Source organism: Aotus nancymaae, unplaced genomic scaffold (assembly GCF_030222135.1).
Source record: "Aotus nancymaae isolate 86718 unplaced genomic scaffold, 86718_ANA_hifiasm-v0.15.2.pri h1tg000108l, whole genome shotgun sequence".
Classification (NCBI taxonomy): domain Eukaryota; kingdom Metazoa; phylum Chordata; class Mammalia; order Primates; family Aotidae; genus Aotus; species Aotus nancymaae.
Window position 1 is genome coordinate 23,365,239 of NW_026988523.1, and position 18,679 is coordinate 23,383,917.

The 18,679-nt window shown below is 35.3% G+C and overlaps 1 long non-coding RNA gene across 1 annotated transcript in view; it reads right to left on the reverse strand.

Moving 5' to 3' along the window:
* Positions 1 to 4,052: 4,052 nt before the first annotated feature.
* The window catches only part of LOC135272305 (uncharacterized), a 144,567-nt gene continuing 129,940 nt past the window's right edge, over positions 4,053 to 18,679 (reverse strand). The window contains exons 2-3 of the long non-coding RNA XR_010340419.1: positions 5,216 to 5,293; positions 4,053 to 4,162 (exon numbers count right to left, since the gene is read on the reverse strand). This is a non-coding gene — a long non-coding RNA (uncharacterized LOC135272305). The remainder of the gene's footprint in view (positions 4,163 to 5,215; positions 5,294 to 18,679) is intronic.

Here is an 18,679-nt window from a genome sequence, read left to right on the forward strand (position 1 = left end):
CGTGTACCTGGGTGACTATGAAAAGCAAATACCTCTACTGACCCACGGCAGACATGGTTGAATAAGTAAAAAATAAGCCACTTTGCTTTTAAGTGATGAATACCTTAGAATCCTTTGTTATCACAACAAAAAATAACCTATTAATAAATGACTTTACTCACTATTACTCTGTAGAACCATAAAGAGGACACCTTCAATTTCTGTAATATATTTGATCTTCCTCAAAGCTCCCACTATGCTGGGTAGTAAAAATGAAACATAAAACACGTTAAAAACCCTGCCGCCCAATGATAGCTAGTTCCTTTAAGTTTAACCACTTTTTTTGTTATTTGTTTAGTTTCTTTTGGGTGCATTCACAGACTGGAGAATTCCCTCCAGTACCATGGTCATGAGCGGTTGCAGGCCCCAAATCTACTCCAGCAGCAAATTGCTCTCTGGATCCTTGCGAGCCCCTGCAGAGATGATGCTTCCTATCAGCCTGTTCAGCGTCTCCTGCCGTCAGCAGCCCGCAAGACCAGCAGGCTCTTGGGAGCAACAGCTCCAGGGAGCTCGGCCCTTTCCCTCCAGGCCTCTCTATGGATTCTCCTAAGGTCTGGGCATGAATCCAATTTAGTTCTTGTTCAAGTTGTCTCCCTGTAATCTTCATGCCTTGATAAAAGCAGCCTCACTTCTCTCGCAAACTCCCAAACCACGGACTTCGATACATTTCACACCATTTGAAATATGTAAGAGGTTCTGGGCTCTCTCTCTATCTAAACACTTGACACCTCTGTTTTTGTTTTTGTTTTTTTCTTGTGTGGTCACCCATGGTATGGCAGGGGTCATTCTTCAAGGTAGTCTCCCAGAGTCTCAAATGTGAGTAGGCAAAGATACCTTCATTTTTGCTTTCAATTCAACATAGGGTAATGTATGTCCTGCTGCTGGGGCTTAGGTCTGGAGAGAGAAGCTAAGGTGTAGGCGTACTGTGATGTTTTCTCCAATTTCAGACTGTTCCTCCCCCGGTCAGTTAGGTCTGGAAAGAGCGATCATTCCACATCCACTGCTTGTCTGACCCCTTTAATAGATAGCGCTGTTACTCCTCTTTAAGAATGAAATGGTAGAAAGTGTATTTGGGAATTGTGTTTATAAAGATAAAGAGCATATTATTATATGATTAATATCACCACTATTGCATTAATCATGTAGTTATACTTGTGAGGCCAAAGAAAATAGTCTTTGTAAACAACATACCTGAATATTTTATGAAAACCGTAATCAGAGAACACAGCCAGGCTTCCCAGAGGGCTGGAACCGAAAACTGTAAAACCATTAGAAATCACGTTGCTCTTTTCTCTCTTATGCACAACTTAGTCCTTCACCTCTGCTTCTCTGACAATTTATTTAATTTTTATTCTGTTTTCTTTACTTTCTGCAAACCTGATTTTCAGTCTTCATCATACATGTTGTCCTAAAACGCACGCCCCATGCCATGACTCCCTTAACTCCCAAGTTGATAGCAATAATTTTAAATGACCAACCAGGCTGAGTAAAATTTCAGAATCAAAGCTTCAAATTTTAAGAAAAGTGATTCTCCTCGGGCTTTCTTAGGTCTTCTCTACACCCGAAAATACCAAACGTATCCAGTAACATAAGTTCATTGAGCATAGTCATGATTTCTACAATTCAGTCTCATAAATAAAGAGAGAAAACTCTCAAATTAAGAAACGCATCGAGGGACCTGATTGTAGCCAAAAATTATAATAACTATAATTATTGCAGCAGCTACCATTAAATAGTCCTTGTTTCTCTACTACATGCAAATAGGATGCCTTGATCAAATGGCTTGGGTGTTGGAGATACTGCATTCGTGTGTCTGTATCACACACTTTAGGGGAGAAATGACCTGGAGAATTGCTGACAGGTAGTACAGGACAACCATTATCAATTAAATAACTGCTCAAGGACACAAATACCAGAGGAAACTGGCTTAGAGAGCCATTTTGCTGTTTCTCTTTCCGTCACTGTGATGATGTGTCAATGCCATCTTTACAAGGCTCCTCCAAGCTGCCAAAGGAAAACTGACCTTCGTGTTTCCAGTTACTGACCAAGGCACATACTTAAAGTTAGACTTAGGTTCATTTCTGGGTTATCTATTAAAATGTAATCATCTTCTTCATATCTTTGGTCATTGAGATAGTTGATTCTATTCAGGTAATTTTATCAATCTTCCCAATATTATAAATTCATTGTATTTGTTTTTCCTTTTCTTTATTACTATGCTGGGTTAAAATAACTGGGAAAGAGAAAAGTTTTCATCTCAGACTGTCAAGTTTTTGCTTCTTTAACAGAAATGGGCACCTCGAAAGTGGCAGGTCATGTAGATACTATCACAAACAAGTGAGAAAAGGTTATTTCCCTCATGGACCTTGCAGTCTACGAAAAGGAAAATTAGCTGGGTGTCGTGGCCTATCACTATAATGGCAGCACTTTGGGAGGCCAAGGCAGGAGTTTGGCTTGAGTCCAGGAGTTTGAGACAAGCCTTCGAAACATAGTAAGACCTCTACAAAAAGTCAAAAAAAAAATGAGGTGGAGGATCACTTGAGCCCATTCATCCTCAAGAGGCTGAGGGTGCAAGGAGCCATGATCATGCCACTGCACTCCCACCTGAGGGACAGAGCGAGATTCTGCCTCAATTAAAAACAAAAAAGAAATAGAAAATTATCATAAACAAGCAAACAAATTAACCACTTTTAGGAGGAAAATAAAAATAATGATATAACCAATAATGACTAGATGTTGAATGTTCTTTTAGTATGTGATGTCCAAAGAAGTCTCTATAAGGTAACATTTCTGGGCATAGGTTTCGATTAGAGAAGGAATAAGTAATCATACGGTGACCTGAAGAGCAGATGATGCCAATAAGTAAAAGCACCAAAAACAGTGATAAATAGTGATACGCGTGATGCTTTGTAGAAACACGAAATGGCCAGAGTTATTGTCCTATAGCAAATAGAAGACAAATTAGGATTTAAAATATTTCCCTGGTGAGAATAAGTTAGAAAGAGGAAAAAGAAAGGAGGGGAATTTAAAAGGAGGCTATCCAGCATGAGTAACAGAGAACACAGAAATGTTTGTTGAGAGGGAAATTCCATAATCCCTATAGTAACTGGGAAAGAGAAAATTCAGTTTGAGCAGTCATCAATTCCAGTGACCTATGTAGGAAATTTGTGTTCCCTGTACCCACAAATATAGACATCATCACTTTAAAGAGTTCAGAAAGTGGTGAACTCTTTTCCCAGGAGACACAATCAGAATCCCGCTGAACTATGTCTCATGGCTACAACCTGGGCATCTGGGGCTCCTTATGCCAAGGGGTCCATGGGAAAGAAAGGGAGTCATTATCTTAACATGTATATCTGACCCTGATCAGGAGGTGGTAGAGCTATGATACACATGAACGGCAGGAAGGTTTACTTCGGCACGTTTGAAATGTTCTTATCTACCTCTTTGCATGACTCCCTTTCTCAAGTGTGATGGTAAATGCACAAGAAGAGCAACCCCAAATGAGAGCAACGTTGAGACCAAGGCAATAAAAGTTAAATGATCAACTCAGGCTGAGTCAAATTTCAGAATCAAAGCCTCATTTTTTAGGAACAGAGATTCTCCTTGGACCTTCTTAGATCTTCTCTACACATGAAAATACCAAATGTATCCAGTAACTTAAGTTCATTCAGCATAATCACGATTTCTACAATTCAGTCTCATAAATAAGGAGAGGAAAACACTTAAGAAATGCACCATTGAGGGATCTGATTATAGCCAAAAATAATAATAACTATACTTATTGTAGCAGCTACCAAAGATTTATCAGATGCCTCAAAGATAAAAGTCTGTGTTATGACGCCAATAAACCATTGTGAACAGCAGGGGTTTTGCTGAGTGAGGGAGATCAAAATGGATAGTAGAGGGTGGAAGGAATACGCATCGAATCCACCTACAATAGTGGGGGCCATGGTTTGGCCTACTTACCTTCCTCTGCTAAGTTTCCCCCAGGAAGAGAGACTCACCAGAATCTTGGAAGAGACGCTCCCAGAAGCTTTAAGAAGCAGAATTGTGGTGGAGAATTTAATACACCTTGCAGGTCCTTCACAACGTAGTGAATATTCCTCCATCTGCTGAAGTCCTGCCAAAAGACAGTTCTCACTGTCAGGACTCCTTGAGGATTGCCTTAAATGAAAAGAGTGCCTCTCTAAGGTCGCACCTCCATCCACAGGCGTTCTACACTTAATGGTTGATCAATATGAGAGTGGAAATGGCCTGGACCCCTCATCCAACTTAAGACAATTCTGAATCTGAGTTCTGTGGTCCTTGCGAGAGGTCATGAAGGTCTTTAGTGGGAAAAGGTCACAGAATAAACATCTGCCTATTTCCACTTCTTATTCTCCCTTCCACAGACCTCTATCCCAAGAATACTCCTTAATAAAAGCCCTACATATTAATCTCCATCTCAGAATTTGCTTTTCAGAAAATCCAACCCTGCAACACCAGGTATGCAGTCAATAAAATTGATTTTACAGGCTACATTTGACGTAAGGCCATCAAAGATTTATTCCTTACCCAATTTTATCTCTGAGAAGTCAAAGAATTTGTTTAGTGTATATTTGCATTATATTGGTAGAATGAATAATTACTATTTTAGAACTTATTATCTGTAAAACTAACCTTTAAAATTGTCTGATGGTTTTAAACTTCAAAAAATATTGCTTTTCTTTCTTTCTTTATAGTTGCTATGGAAGCAAATCCATTAATAAATATTTTTAAATGTCTATTTTGATTTGAAAAGAGGTTGCATTAATAATTTGAATGGTTATAACTAAGGTCCTAAAAAGGGCAATTTTCCTTGAAAGTTAGCTAATAAAGAAAGAACACTAATCTAGGATTTTTTTTCATAAAATTATCCTCACTTTTCTCACAATCCGGCAGTAAAAATGTAAAACTCATAAATTTATTTACATCACTATTAGAAGTATTTTGAACGCTCTTTAAAAATATTGTGTCTTTTTAGAGACCCAGACTCAGGAGAGGTATTTAAGCACTAAAAATAAATAAATAAATGAACGTCTGAATTGAATAGTGATCCTTAAATGCAACTGATATAGATTCAACACACAAATCCCAAAATACGAAAGCTTCCACAGGCACTGATTTTCTTAGTAAAGTTAACTTTTACATTTACCTCTCAAATTCATTTGCATGCCAAATTCAGAAATCCTATTTGCATATTCCACTGAAGATTAACTTGCCTGCCACATGTCTGAAAAGCAGAAGGGAGAACAAATCATTAATATGATTATTAGTTTAATGTATCGTTTACGACAACCCCAAAGAAGAATATATTAAGAACTGGAAACAGCAGCACAGAAATTAGAAAGAAGTGCTTCTCCTTGAATCAAAGACAATTTGTTTAATGGCTTACTAGTCCAAGTAGCTCAGGAAAACAACCAAGGTAATTCAAATTGTGAGCAGATGTAATTTGAAGAGAACCAGAACATTAAAAAAAAATGAGTCTTGATGGTTACATTAGTCCTGCTCTTTCTACATAGTATCACATCCTAATATATTTTATACACTTGTTGGAAAATACTTTTAAACATTAATTTGTTCTGTAGTAAATTTACATTATGTAAAATGCTTTAAATGCTAAGCCTTAGTATAATTATGCAGTGCTGAAACTATTGTGATATTATAGAAAACTAGCAAACTTATCTTCAATAAAAGAAGCCCAAAGCTTCAATTATCTACTCACAGATTATTATTTGGGTTTGTGTATGTAAGCTTATAAAAAGAATTTTAAAAGAAAATAAGTCCCATAAATTTGTTTAAAAATGATCAGTGTTATACATGACCATCTCCTCCCATATTAGTTTCTCAGGACTTATAAGAAGTCATGAACAATTTTGGTTACCCTCTCAAAAGCATGGATATGTATTTCATAACCTTACTGGCACACTGCTACATAGACTTCAGAATCTTCAAAGGAAAAGACTATATTCACCATTTAGTTGTCCAAACCATCGATTCCTTTTATCATTCAAAAAATGTATTTCTCCATCCTTTTCACCCCTCCAAATCTTATCCGATCTTCAAACCCCAGGCCTATCTCCCTTGCAGAAAGCCTTCTAAATTAATAAACAAATATATTCTTAAAATTGTAATTGCACTAATGTCTGTACCATCTATATTAGCATTTAATAATAACCTGTTAATCACTATATGATTCTCTTTCTCACTTGTGTCTAATTTTTCTCCTTGAAAATAACATTAGCTATTTCAAGACAAATGCATTCCTTTTATCTCTGTATACTTTGACACATACCAGGCACAAACTAAGGGACCAAAATATTTGTTGATATATGGAACAATCAAAACTTTTTCTTTGTGGAATAATCAAGCAAAATACATTAAGTTGAATTTTTTCAAACTCTGAGAGCTTACATCTCGATATTGAAACAAAAATCAAAAGATGTAACCCCCAATAAATTACATAACTTAGTTTGCATGGCCAAAAAATGACTTGATCTATTACATTTCATTACTAAGCATTAAAACTCCATTTATAAAAATTTAACACATCTTTAAACTAAATAATAATCAGAATCTTTACACACAAGCATTAACTTGTGATCTCTTTCTAATGGAATTCATAAAGGTTCTTAGTGATTCCAAAGTTAAGCTCAAATTTTAAAAATGTGAAATGTTATGTATGCACATTTATCCACATTAAGAGAGGTGCTCTACATGCTTTATGTTAAATTAGACACAAGTGAGAAAGAGAATCATATAGTGATTAAGAGGTTATTATTGTTAATATATATGATACAGACATTAGTGCAATAACAATTTTAAGAGTATATTTGTTTATTAATTTAGAAGGCTTTCTGCAAGGGAGATAGGCCTGGGGTCTGAAGATCAGATAAGATTTGGAGAGGTAAAACAGATGGAGAAATACATTTATTGAATGATAAAAAGAGTATCTATTTGTTACTTTTTAAATATGTATTGGATTTTTTTGTAACTGTCACCTCTAAAGAAAACTCATTATTTGTATCAACAATTAATAATACTTCTGTCTCAATATCCTCAGACATACCCAGTCCAGCTCAGCTAGGGCCATATGAGAAGAAAATTTTCTCAGAGACTTATTTAGAATTGACAGCTTCACTTGTATCATATTCTGCCCAGTGAATGGTCAGTGTGGCACACTGTACAGTGGCAAATTTGTTAAGATGAAACTACATTTCTCAGAATTTATAAGAGTAAGTTGTGGAAGTCTTTTGACATGGAAGAAAAGCAGAGGCCATTACTGTCTGAAGGTCATCATGGTTAGATATAATTGTCTACACTGGTGGTGTGGCTTTTGAGTAGATTTGAATTTGCATTTGGGTTTATTTGCTTTCAGCTTTCAAAGATTGGTAATTTTTAAGTGGATTTGCTGGACATTAATTATCCCAGTTTTATTTATCTGGGAATGTCTTTAGTTTGGCCTGAGTTTGGAAAGATAGTTTTTCTAGATAGATGATTCTTGGTGGAGAATATTTTTCAGAAGTTTGACTGCTATCTTACTGTACTCTGGCCATTGTTTCTTATAAAGACTCAACTGTAAATTTGATTGTGGTCCATTGTATAACATTTTTTAACATTTTTTCTTTGTTTTGACTTTCAGCATTTTTACTCATATGTTTAACTGTGGATGACTTTGCATATATTCTGCCTGAAGTTTGTTGAGATTCTTGCTTATGTAGAATGTTTTTCAGCAAATTTGAGAAATTTTATGTGATTATTTTTTTAAAAATTTTCTGCCTTTTTTTTCTTCCAGTATTTCCATAATGCATGTGTTAATTCATTTGATGTGTCTCACATTAAGGTCTGGGGTTTATTTTATTTTCCCTCTGTTCTTTAGATTGAGTAATCTCTCTTGATCTATTTTCAAGTTCACGAATTCTCTTGTCAATTCACCTCTACTGTTTAACACCTTAATGAATTTTCTTATTTCATTTATTGTACTTTTAAACTCAGAATTTCAACTTGTTTCTTGCCTTTTGATAATTTCTAGCTTACAATTTGTATTATTTTTTATCAAGATATTGTCTTCATGCCTTTCTTTCTTTAAGCATAGTACCATTAGTCGTCTGAACATATTTAGAGTGGTTATTTTCAAATCTATTTTTGTTGAATTTGTCATGTCATTCTTCTCATAGTTCCTGTATCCAGCTTTTTCCTACATGTCACACTTTTCTGTCTCTTTGCTTATCTCATAATTTTTTGTTGAAAACTGCACAGTTTAAGTCATGTTTTGCAACAATTCTGAATACTGATTTCCCTCTCTCCTTCTGGGTTTGTTGTTGTTTACTTGTATCTGTTTCATTACTTTCATCATCTTTCAGTGAAGTCTGTTTCTCCCATACTATGATGTCTTTGGTGTCAATCCTCAGGGCGCACATTCTTGGGCATGTATACAGTCATCTGTGATTAAAGCAGTAGTAGCAGGGATGTCTTTTGATTTTTTAATTATTTCTCTGTTAAGCTGTCTACCTCATTTGGCATTACAGCTCAAAGTTAGGCTCCACCGACTACTGGCTGGTTGCTTTATTATTTTCAATTATGCCCTATACACAAATTTCTCAGCAGTCCAAGTCAATTAAATTCATGCTGGGGTAATTTTTGACACCAATTTAAGGTTTGTCCTGATCCCAGGAGATCTAATCTTAATCGACTAATTTCCTTTTTATCTGTTGAACTATCCGTCTTATAATGTTACTTGTTGTTCTTAAAGAACATTTGAGAGCACCGTTAGGCTTGAACTTCCTCACACTCTGTTTCAAATAAAGTCAGCTCTTGGGAAAGTTTCAGAGCTACCTTTTTAAATTGATTGTTTTATCCCCGATCAAAATCCTAAGGCACTGCTCTTGACACTTGGTGTAGCAATATTTTTTTGTCTTTCGTGGATTGCCTCTTTGAGATGGAACTTCTGCCATATAAGAAAGTTCAGATGAATATACTCAAGGACACAGATTCTCATCCTATTATGCCTAAGACAGAACCTTCATTCTACAGGTAGGCGATTCGTGGAGGAAGGCAGGTCCTAACTTCTGGACAGCACTCACCATTTAACTTTTTCAGCTTGAAGTTAGAGGGCATAATAAATGCTGTTGGCCTGTTCCTTCCAATGAGGTGTGGTAACCCTTAACTTGGAGACAGAGAGAGAAGTTCATCTTCTTAGTCACAGCCTATCAAGTGGAACTCCATCAGGCTGAGCAGGGAGGGCGAAAGGAGAAAGTGATGCTTATTCCAACGCCAGAGATCCTCGCTGTTCCTCTCAGATTTTAGTGCATTGTCTTGAATAAACATTTCTTAATTTTCTCTATGCTCTTACAACAATTTTAAGAGAATACACTTATTTCTAAGAGAGTTTTCACCAGCCTTGCTGGTGTTACTGGAGAGTAGGTCTGTGGAACGCCTCACATTGTTGCCTCTCCTGCCACATTACACATCTGTTCCCACTTTGCCTTCCATCATGAGTAAAAGCTTCCTGAGGCCTTAACAGAAGCTGAGCAGCTGCTGGTGCCAGGCTGGTACAGCCTGCAGAACTATGAACCAAATAAACCTCTTTTCTTTAGATATATACACCCAGTCTCAGGTATTCTTTGTAGCAATGCAAAATGGACTAAAACACTTCCCAAGAGAGAAGACTTATTGATTTGTCCCTATCATGTGGGTAGTGTGGAAATTTTACATAAATCACTTTACCAAACAGTTCTAGTTTAAAATAAACTGCAACTATAATGATTTTCTTAAAATAATCATTGCATATAGACATAATATGTATTCATTACTTGACTATAGCCAATACTTTTATGTATACAATGAAGATAAAACATTGATATTTAAAGCAGGAGAATGAAGAAACAGTCTTTCACAGTTTGGTCATCAAGTTTACTCCATTATCTGTATCTCAACTTTTTGGTCCAAATCATGCTTTGTACATATTTAATTATTTTCAGTGAATGGAAAAATACAGCTTTCATCAAAAACCACTTTTATGTCTAACTTCTCTTTGAACCAGAAAGACTTTTGTTATGCTTGATACAAATTACTCTTGCTCAAATTTAAATGAATGTTCTTTGTTCTGTTTTTAGCAGTCAGATCAAGCACTGTATTGCAGAATGAAAGTAACACAAAATATTACTATTATTTCTCCAATATGTCACAGTCACTTAAATTCTTTTTTTCCCTCTCAGATTCTAGCCATTTCTCTCATCATGAGGTCACTGCAAATCTAATAAGAGATACAGAGAAACCCTCAAAATTATTCTTAAAAAGGGTCTTTAACAAAACTGTATACTAATGGGTTGCCTGGACTGTATTTTTAAGTTGCATATTGCATGTAATAGAGAAATGATCTCCACACCTCACACAAGACAGGGAAATAACTATAGGGTTGTATCCTTTGCATAATTGATTTCTACATTTTAGAAATGTTATGATTATGTTGCTAAGTAATTTGCAAATCAATGGCTCTTCAGGATTTTGTGTCCTTTGGAAGGAGCTATATTTAACAGTTTGTTTATACTGTATTTTCCTAAATGCAAAATATCTACAGTGCTGCTAGAACACCTGGCTTTCGGGTCCTCTAATTAAACTAATTTGAAACATACCTTAGAAATGTTTACTTTTCCAAATATATTATGTGAAAAGTAGTGTATTTATGTTTGTATGTATATATATGATCACAGTATTTTTACATGTGCATTAGTACTAGATCTGAAACGTCTGAATTGTCTATATGTCAAATGCCAAGTGATTTCATGAAGCACTGCTGATACTATACCTAACACAAGGGTTCTCCTTAACCCTTGCCATGACAACCATAGACTCTTTCTCCAATTATTTGCTAAAGCCTTTTTGCTACACAGTTAGACCAACTTATCCATCACAAAAGTTTCATCTAGGCAGATAAACCTCTCAATGTGCTCTAAAATTTCAGAAGGCCTCGAGAATCAGAAAAATTCTTAAGTCCCAATAGTTCCAAGTCCCCAGTACTGAACATTATAGAAATCTGGAAGTGAAGAGCATTAATGTGTTTTACCTATTTATTCTTTCATGCATTTAGAAATGCAATAAAAGATTTGCTGAAAGCTAACTACATACTAAACAGAGGTGATACAAGATAAATATCATTTAATATCTTCAAGACAATAAATACAGGTTTGTGTATATTTTATAAACTAATAAGGGTAATAAGTATCACGATTCCCTTAATAAAATTATGATTATGGTAACAGACTATAAAGAGAATCCTAAGACTTAGGAGGTGGCAAATGAGAGGCCACAAACAGAGAAAAGGTACTGAACGCAGACACATAAACACAAACCGGTCTTATGCATTTGGGTAAACACAGGATTATACTGCAGCTGGAAGAAATTTAACAGCCAGAACAGCAAATAGAATAAAGCTCTCATATGTTGTAGCATGCCTGATGGTAATGAGCAAAAGTAATAAACTGTGAGGAATATCGAAAATATCAGTACTGAACTTAGGCTAATTACATTAGTAACAGTATAAGTGATGAATTGGAATTGGAGACAGAAGGGATTAAAGGTAAGACTGTAATCAGGGAAACCAGTTTGGAGAGCAATTTAGAAATATTCAGAGACAATTAACTGACCTAATTAAGAGTTTAAAAAAGCAACAACAACTGGACTTAGTAGCTCCATGTTTGGAGGGGAGAGAATGGAGAGGAGGTATAGTAAAAACATGTAATTTAGAAAATTTGATAAGAAACAAGATTAGTTGGTGAATAGCAGAAATAACTTTTTAGTTTTAGTCCCAGATTCATTAATTTATTAATCTAACTAAGGCCTTTTATTATCAAGCACTGTACCAGGTGTTGGAGACATAAAGGTGAATAAACAAGTGTAACCCCAGCCATTAAGGAATTTAACATGTAAACACAAAACAAATAAGAAAACACCTAAATGAAACACTGTATAACAAGCATTTTAGTGGAATAACCACATCACACAGTACAAACACATAGAGGGAAGGGGAAAGAGAAGAAAGCAAAGGTAGGCAGGTTTAAACCGAGAGAGGTAAGCAGACCCAAATGAGATGAGGAGGCAAGAGTTATATTACAGAAATTGTTACGTTCTAATGTTAAAAAATTTATACTCTAGCCTGTAATTACATATCCATGGGAGAGTTCAAAGCATGCTAGGATATGAATATTAGAAAGATTAATTAAAAGATTATTTTGGTGGTGTGTGTTTTAGGCCATTTTTGTATAGCTATAAAGAAATACCTGAGGCTGAGTAATTTCTAAGAAAAGAGATTTAATTGGCTGACAGTTCTGCAGGCTTTACAGGAAGCATGGTGCTGGCATTTGCTTCTGGTGAGGGCCTCAGGAAACCTTCTCACGGCAGTAATTGATAAGAGAGAAAAGGGCGAGGTGCCACACATTTTGTAAACAGCCAGGTCTCATGAGGACTCGCTGACTGGCTAGGACAACATCAAGGTGATGGTGTTAAACCTTTCATGAGAAATGCACCCCAGTGATGCAAACACTGCCCAACTGGCCCTGCCTGCAATACTGGGGATCGCTTCTCAACATGAGATTTGGAGAGGACATCCAAAACATACCAGGTGAAATTATAGAAAATGTAATTTCAGGGAAATTGAAGTGTAAGCATGACATAGGAGGCTACCAAAATTTTGAAGCGAATGTCTAAATTAAACAAATGGTTGGAGGGAAAAAATATAGAGATGAGAAAGGGGGCAGACATTCAGAAAATATAACTGATTAGTTACACATTGTAAGGGAAAAGCATCCTATTGGATAAAGCCCAGTCTATGATTATAGGACGTTTCGATGGTTGTACGGTCAACTGGAATAAGGAACTCTAAAGAAGAAAAGGCTATTAGTTAATTGTGGTAAGTTTAGTGAAAAAATAATTCAATTTCTTTCCAGGTCTGTGCCTATGTATTGAGGTGCAAGTTTTCATAGTCCGTTAAATGGGCAGGATAATCGCACATCCTAACTATAATTAATTGGCCAAAAGCTACAATCCTGAGGAAAGATGAGTTAGTCATAATCCTTTCCCTGAAATTGTAAAAAGAAGACAGTTGCCTTTCATTGATTAAACTGGGCTTGAAAAAATTCTTCTCCTAGATATGTTTCTAAACAAAATTCATGCACCTTTGCACCAAAAGGCATGTAATAGTGTCAGATCCAATATTAGCTGTAATAGCTCCAAGCAAGAAATAACCCATCGAATATTCAACCAAAGTCAAATGATGATTGCACTGTAAATTCTTTACACAATGGAATAGTACGCAGCCTTAAAAATCAAGAACTACAGCCAAAACTAGCGATACTGATCAATCTCAAAAACATGTCATTGGTTGAGTAAACCAGCCTAAATCAACTTATAAGTTCCAAGAAATTCAATTCAAAACTTTAGTTGTGTTTTTGAGAGATTTAGTTTAAAATCTATATGGCATAAAAAATGTACTCAAATATCTGTGTTAACCTACAAGAAAGGAAGAGATAATGTTATTTACTAAGTATTGCAGCCATTAGTGCTATTGACCGAACATTTATTTTCATGCTGTGATCACATGCTAGGTTGTTACTTCCTGGACTCCTGTTTTGGATAATAAATTATAAGCCAAACTTAGGTATGTCACTTCTGGATGGGAGCATTTATTTATCACCATGAAAACTTTAGTCTGTTCTTTCCTCTGGCTTGTGAATGGCAATACACAGTTGCAGGTTTCTGTAAAAACCACTGATCCTGAGTAACTAGACAACTGGGGTATCTCGTAGACCTTCAGTGGATCTGCAGCATGAGTGAAAAATAAACCTCTCATTCTAAGCCACTCATGTTTTCAAGTTGTTTATTACCACAGCATAGCATAGCCTGCTCTGACTTATTGAAAAGTCGTTGGTGCAAAAAAAGACTAATGGCCCAATAGAATAAAATGGATAGCTCACAGACAGATCTATATACAAACACTCTATGAACAGAGTACACTACAAATCTAGTAAGAAAAGGAAGAATTGTTTGGTGTGGGAAAACTGGTTCACTACATGGATGAATATAAAACTGGATGCCTACCTAAGACCACACAAAAATGGAAAAACTAAGTGGATTAAAAGCCAAACGAGGAAGAAATGGTCAGTAGAAGAAATGTTGAAAAATTATTATGACCAAAAAAATCACCTGTTAATCAAAAATTTCAAAACGCAACCCAAGAAGCAAAAAATAAAAATAAAAATAAACCTGAAAATCAATCAGAAAAAGTATGCAATCTCAAAACAAAAACAGAGGACACATCAGTCTCTTTCCAGTAGAGAACCAAAAATATTGACAAATAGAAGATGAGGTACCCAAAATTATAGTGGTCAAAGAAATGCAAATTAAAGCAATAATGCTATATTACTTCTTTTGGAAAGTTGTATAATTCTAAGTGTTGAGGACATAGAATCCCTGATTTTTTGCTATGGAAGAATATATTGATTAGATAACACTGAAGAACAATCTTGGTTTATATAGTTAAATAAAATATACACAATTCTCCTCTTGATAACACAACACAAAGGTACTATACAGGATGTGCAAACAGCTGTTTACTGAAGAATTGTTGACAGAGATGGAGAGACTAGATGGGCAAATTCTGGTAGAGGCCATGAGTATTGTAAAGCAGTTGAACAGAACATATTAAACAAAAACCTAGGAATGTGAATGATCTCAGAAATAAAATGATCATTTAAAAATGCAAACTATGCCATATAATCCCAGTTATGTATACAAAATGTTTGCAGACAGAAATAATCATTTGAGAAAGAACATAATTAAATACTAAATACACGGTAAGCACAATAAAAATGGTTGCCTATCTTGGGGAAAAATGGGAGTCAGGAAAAGAGATAGAAAAGAATAAATATGCAAACTGAGAACTATGTACGCTACAAAAACCAACAAGAAATGTCCTTTGTTGAATTAACATTTTGAGACCAGTGTTAATGATCTATATAAACCATCTAAGATGGGGAAATGAAAATATGTTACAGTACTATATGACTGTGTTATAACTGTGATGGGAAAACCAGTTTGATCCAGGTGTTATCAGAATAATTTGTATGTATGAATTCCAAAGTGCTTCCAGAATTCAGCAAGCACTTTCACCAGACATGTTAAACTTATGTGTGCATTGTAAAAAGATTTTTTAGAAATTCAAAACCAAAACTTTGCCATGCCCACTCTCAAATTTTATTTAACTGCTTCTTCTTTCACTACTGTCTGCCCGTTCTGCTTCTCTCTCAAACAGTAGGTCACTCATTCTAATAGAAAATAGATCCCTATGATTGATGTTAAGGATAATAGATGTAAACAATAATACAAAAAATAACAAGCTATGACTTCGCATTCTTACTATGTTGCTGTGAAGTGCTGAGATATATGCAAACACCTACATCATTTACTAAAAATTCTATAAACAAAGACAGGAAGAAATGACTAAGATGAACTTCTAGACACAGTCCCACAGGCTGCCTGGATATAAGTGATTTGTGTGTCTAAATGTGTATGTATCTATTAATGAACCATTACTCCAGGAATAGAAGGCTAGATTAAGTCTGACATGTTTTATCAACTTCATTTAAAAAAATGTGAATTGGATAGACATCAAGAAAACAAAGAGGATCTATGTGGGAGGGAGTGATTCACCTTTCGTGTGACCAGCACCTGTGATACCAGTGGACTCCAGGAAACACTGGCAGTTCTGGAGAGAAAGTGTAGCCTTTGCCAGTATAGGAGGTCTGGAAAAATGAATGTAAGTTGCAATAACTCAGAGTTTCCATTTGGATAAATGTTCACAGAGTGATTGTATTTCACAGGACATTGCTAGTCAATTTTATGTGATACAGCAAAAGGGAAGAACACATTCAAGAGGAACCAAAGTTTAACATGTAATAGGATACATTTTATAACAAAATAAAAATATAATAATTCACTGTAAGGAGTAAGAGGACAAATAGAGCTATTAGTGTTACACAAGGCAAGTTCTAAGCTTAGGAAATAGAAGAGTACTTATTGGTGTCACAGAACATTTTTTTAAGTGTTCTGAAGACATAATAGATTCTATATTTAAAATAACACAGATAATGTAGAAATTTAACTTGAAATGTAAACTCTGTAATTACCATTTCATGTCTTGAATTGCTTATTGCAAAATTCAGTAGCATATTACTATTGGGAAAAGCTGCAAAGGAGAAAGGACTTACAGAGTGCCCACATATGAACTCTGCCCACATATTTTATGAGTAACATATAAACAAGGAACAACTAACTGTGAAGGCCACAGGAGGCCTCTGGGGAGGAAGTCCTCTCCATGCCTCATGTTCTGGTGCAGGGCGACCTCATCTCTGTTACCATAAACATTGCGCTCAAGGGCGTAAAACCTCTTCGTAGCACTGTGACGTAGCCAGACTTGTAGGTTCCTTGTAAGGCCCACATTCCATCAACTGCACATAGATATCAGGCTAAAGATAACCACATGTTCTTGTTTTGTGAAACTCCTGAAATCACCACTGTTATCAATCCTTAGGATGACACACCAGTTCCAGCTCACTGATTCACTTCTGGCTCACTGATTCATCTACCGTCACTCCACCTCTACCCTATAGATCAAAGTCATTGTAATCAATAAATAGTGTGGATGATCAGAGCTTGGGGCCATCACTGTCGCCTCCAGAGTAATAAGTGATGGCCCCTGGTCCCACTGTCTCTCTTAATCTGTCTTTTTCTCATTCCTTTGTTGCCGCCAAACTCGGGGTACCCACGGGTGATGTAGGGCTGGCTCCCTACATTCTGATGCCCAGCGTGGGGCTCATGGATCCCTGCATTCTGGCACCCAATGTGTGGGGCTCATGGATTCCCTACATATTACTAATCCCTTTTTTGTATAATTTGGCTCTCATTTCTTTCCTACAAGCAATATACTAGTGACAAAACATCATGACTCACTTCTTTTTCCATAAAATCCATTCTTATTTGTGTGGTGTTCAAAATTAAATTTAAACGTACTTACTTTAACTTAGTGTCAGAATTCTGAAACCAAACTAATCACACCTAATATATATCCCTGTTTGATATCAAATTCTATTTTATCTTCATTTCAATCAATACTTCTCTCATCCTATCTAATAGCCCTTAGATATTTGTATGTTACCATTAAACATCATTTTCCATATTATTTTATTCTGAAAAGGAATTGATCTGCAGCAGCAATAATGGTAAACAATAAAATAATAAAATTAGAGCAAATTAGAGACGAGCATAAAAGTGTATTCTGGAAGATTTGTTTAAATTCTTTGGTTTTTGGTTCAGAATATTCTGAATATATTCTTACCTTTAGCAGTTTTTTTATCTTTCTTCATGTGGAAGATTAATAACAGAATTATTAAAAACTAAAAAAAAATCTGTAATGCTTTACATAAACTATAAACTGTGTGTGTGTGTCTGTGTGTATGTGTATGAGTATTTTTTCTTCAGTTACCCCAGTCAAAAGTGGAAGCATGGAGGCTTTTCTTATGTTGCTATTTGATAATCACAAACTTCACCTCAGTTACAAAGTTTTCAAAGAGAAGCAATTTTTGTATTAATATATTCTATTTTTAATTCATTTTTTAATTAATGCGTATTTCTTAAAGGTAATTACTAAACATAAATGTTAACCATGACCACCGAACACCACGGGAAAAATCTATACCTTAGTTCTGACACTAAGAATATCAGGCAATAAGGGTGACATTATTCAACAAACAGCCGTTACATCCAGGGGAACATTTTTCTCTTTCAAGTGAAAGCAGATGTTTCTATACAGAATTAAACAGATTTTTTAGTCTTTAATCTTCCCTAATTTTTAGTACTAACCTTCATATTCACTTTACATGTCTTATAAAATGTCTAGCATTTTTCTCAGTGTTACTTCTTCCAGAGCACAAATTAAAAATGAATGAAATAGAATAAATCCATTCCTCAGAAACAACACACATAATACAATAAAAAGATATACTGCACAAAGCATATGTTAAAAATCCATAAAACAGTGCAATTAAAAATAGCTACAGATTAACTTCTTTTCATCCACATGGAGCTAATGAGGAAATAAGACCTCATATTTTAATTCTCAGAAGACACATATTGGGATACTTCCTTTAATGAATATGCCTTGAATTTAATGTAGATTCCCAGAAAATATTTTGAACAAGAAATTCATTTTCAGAAAGTTATATTCCTGCTTTGACACTGTTTTTAAAGTATATTTGTGACCTTATTTCAAGGAAAGTGACAAAATGCAAGTACAGAAGAAAAATTACCATAAAGCATGTTCTGTGTCTAAGTGTCATTTATACAGATGGCTAGTTAACAGTGCTGCTGCATTTTGATAACACTGGAGGAAATGCATGATTATATTTCAGCATAAGCAAGTTGGCCTCTCTTTTGCTACATTATACCTAAAACATTGGCCTTTTGCTTTTGTGTCCTTACATGAAGTCTTATTTTTATAAAAAGTCTGTCATTTAGAGCTTAGTGAATATAATAGCTTCTGTGGTTAGACTTCCTGAGTTTAGAAACA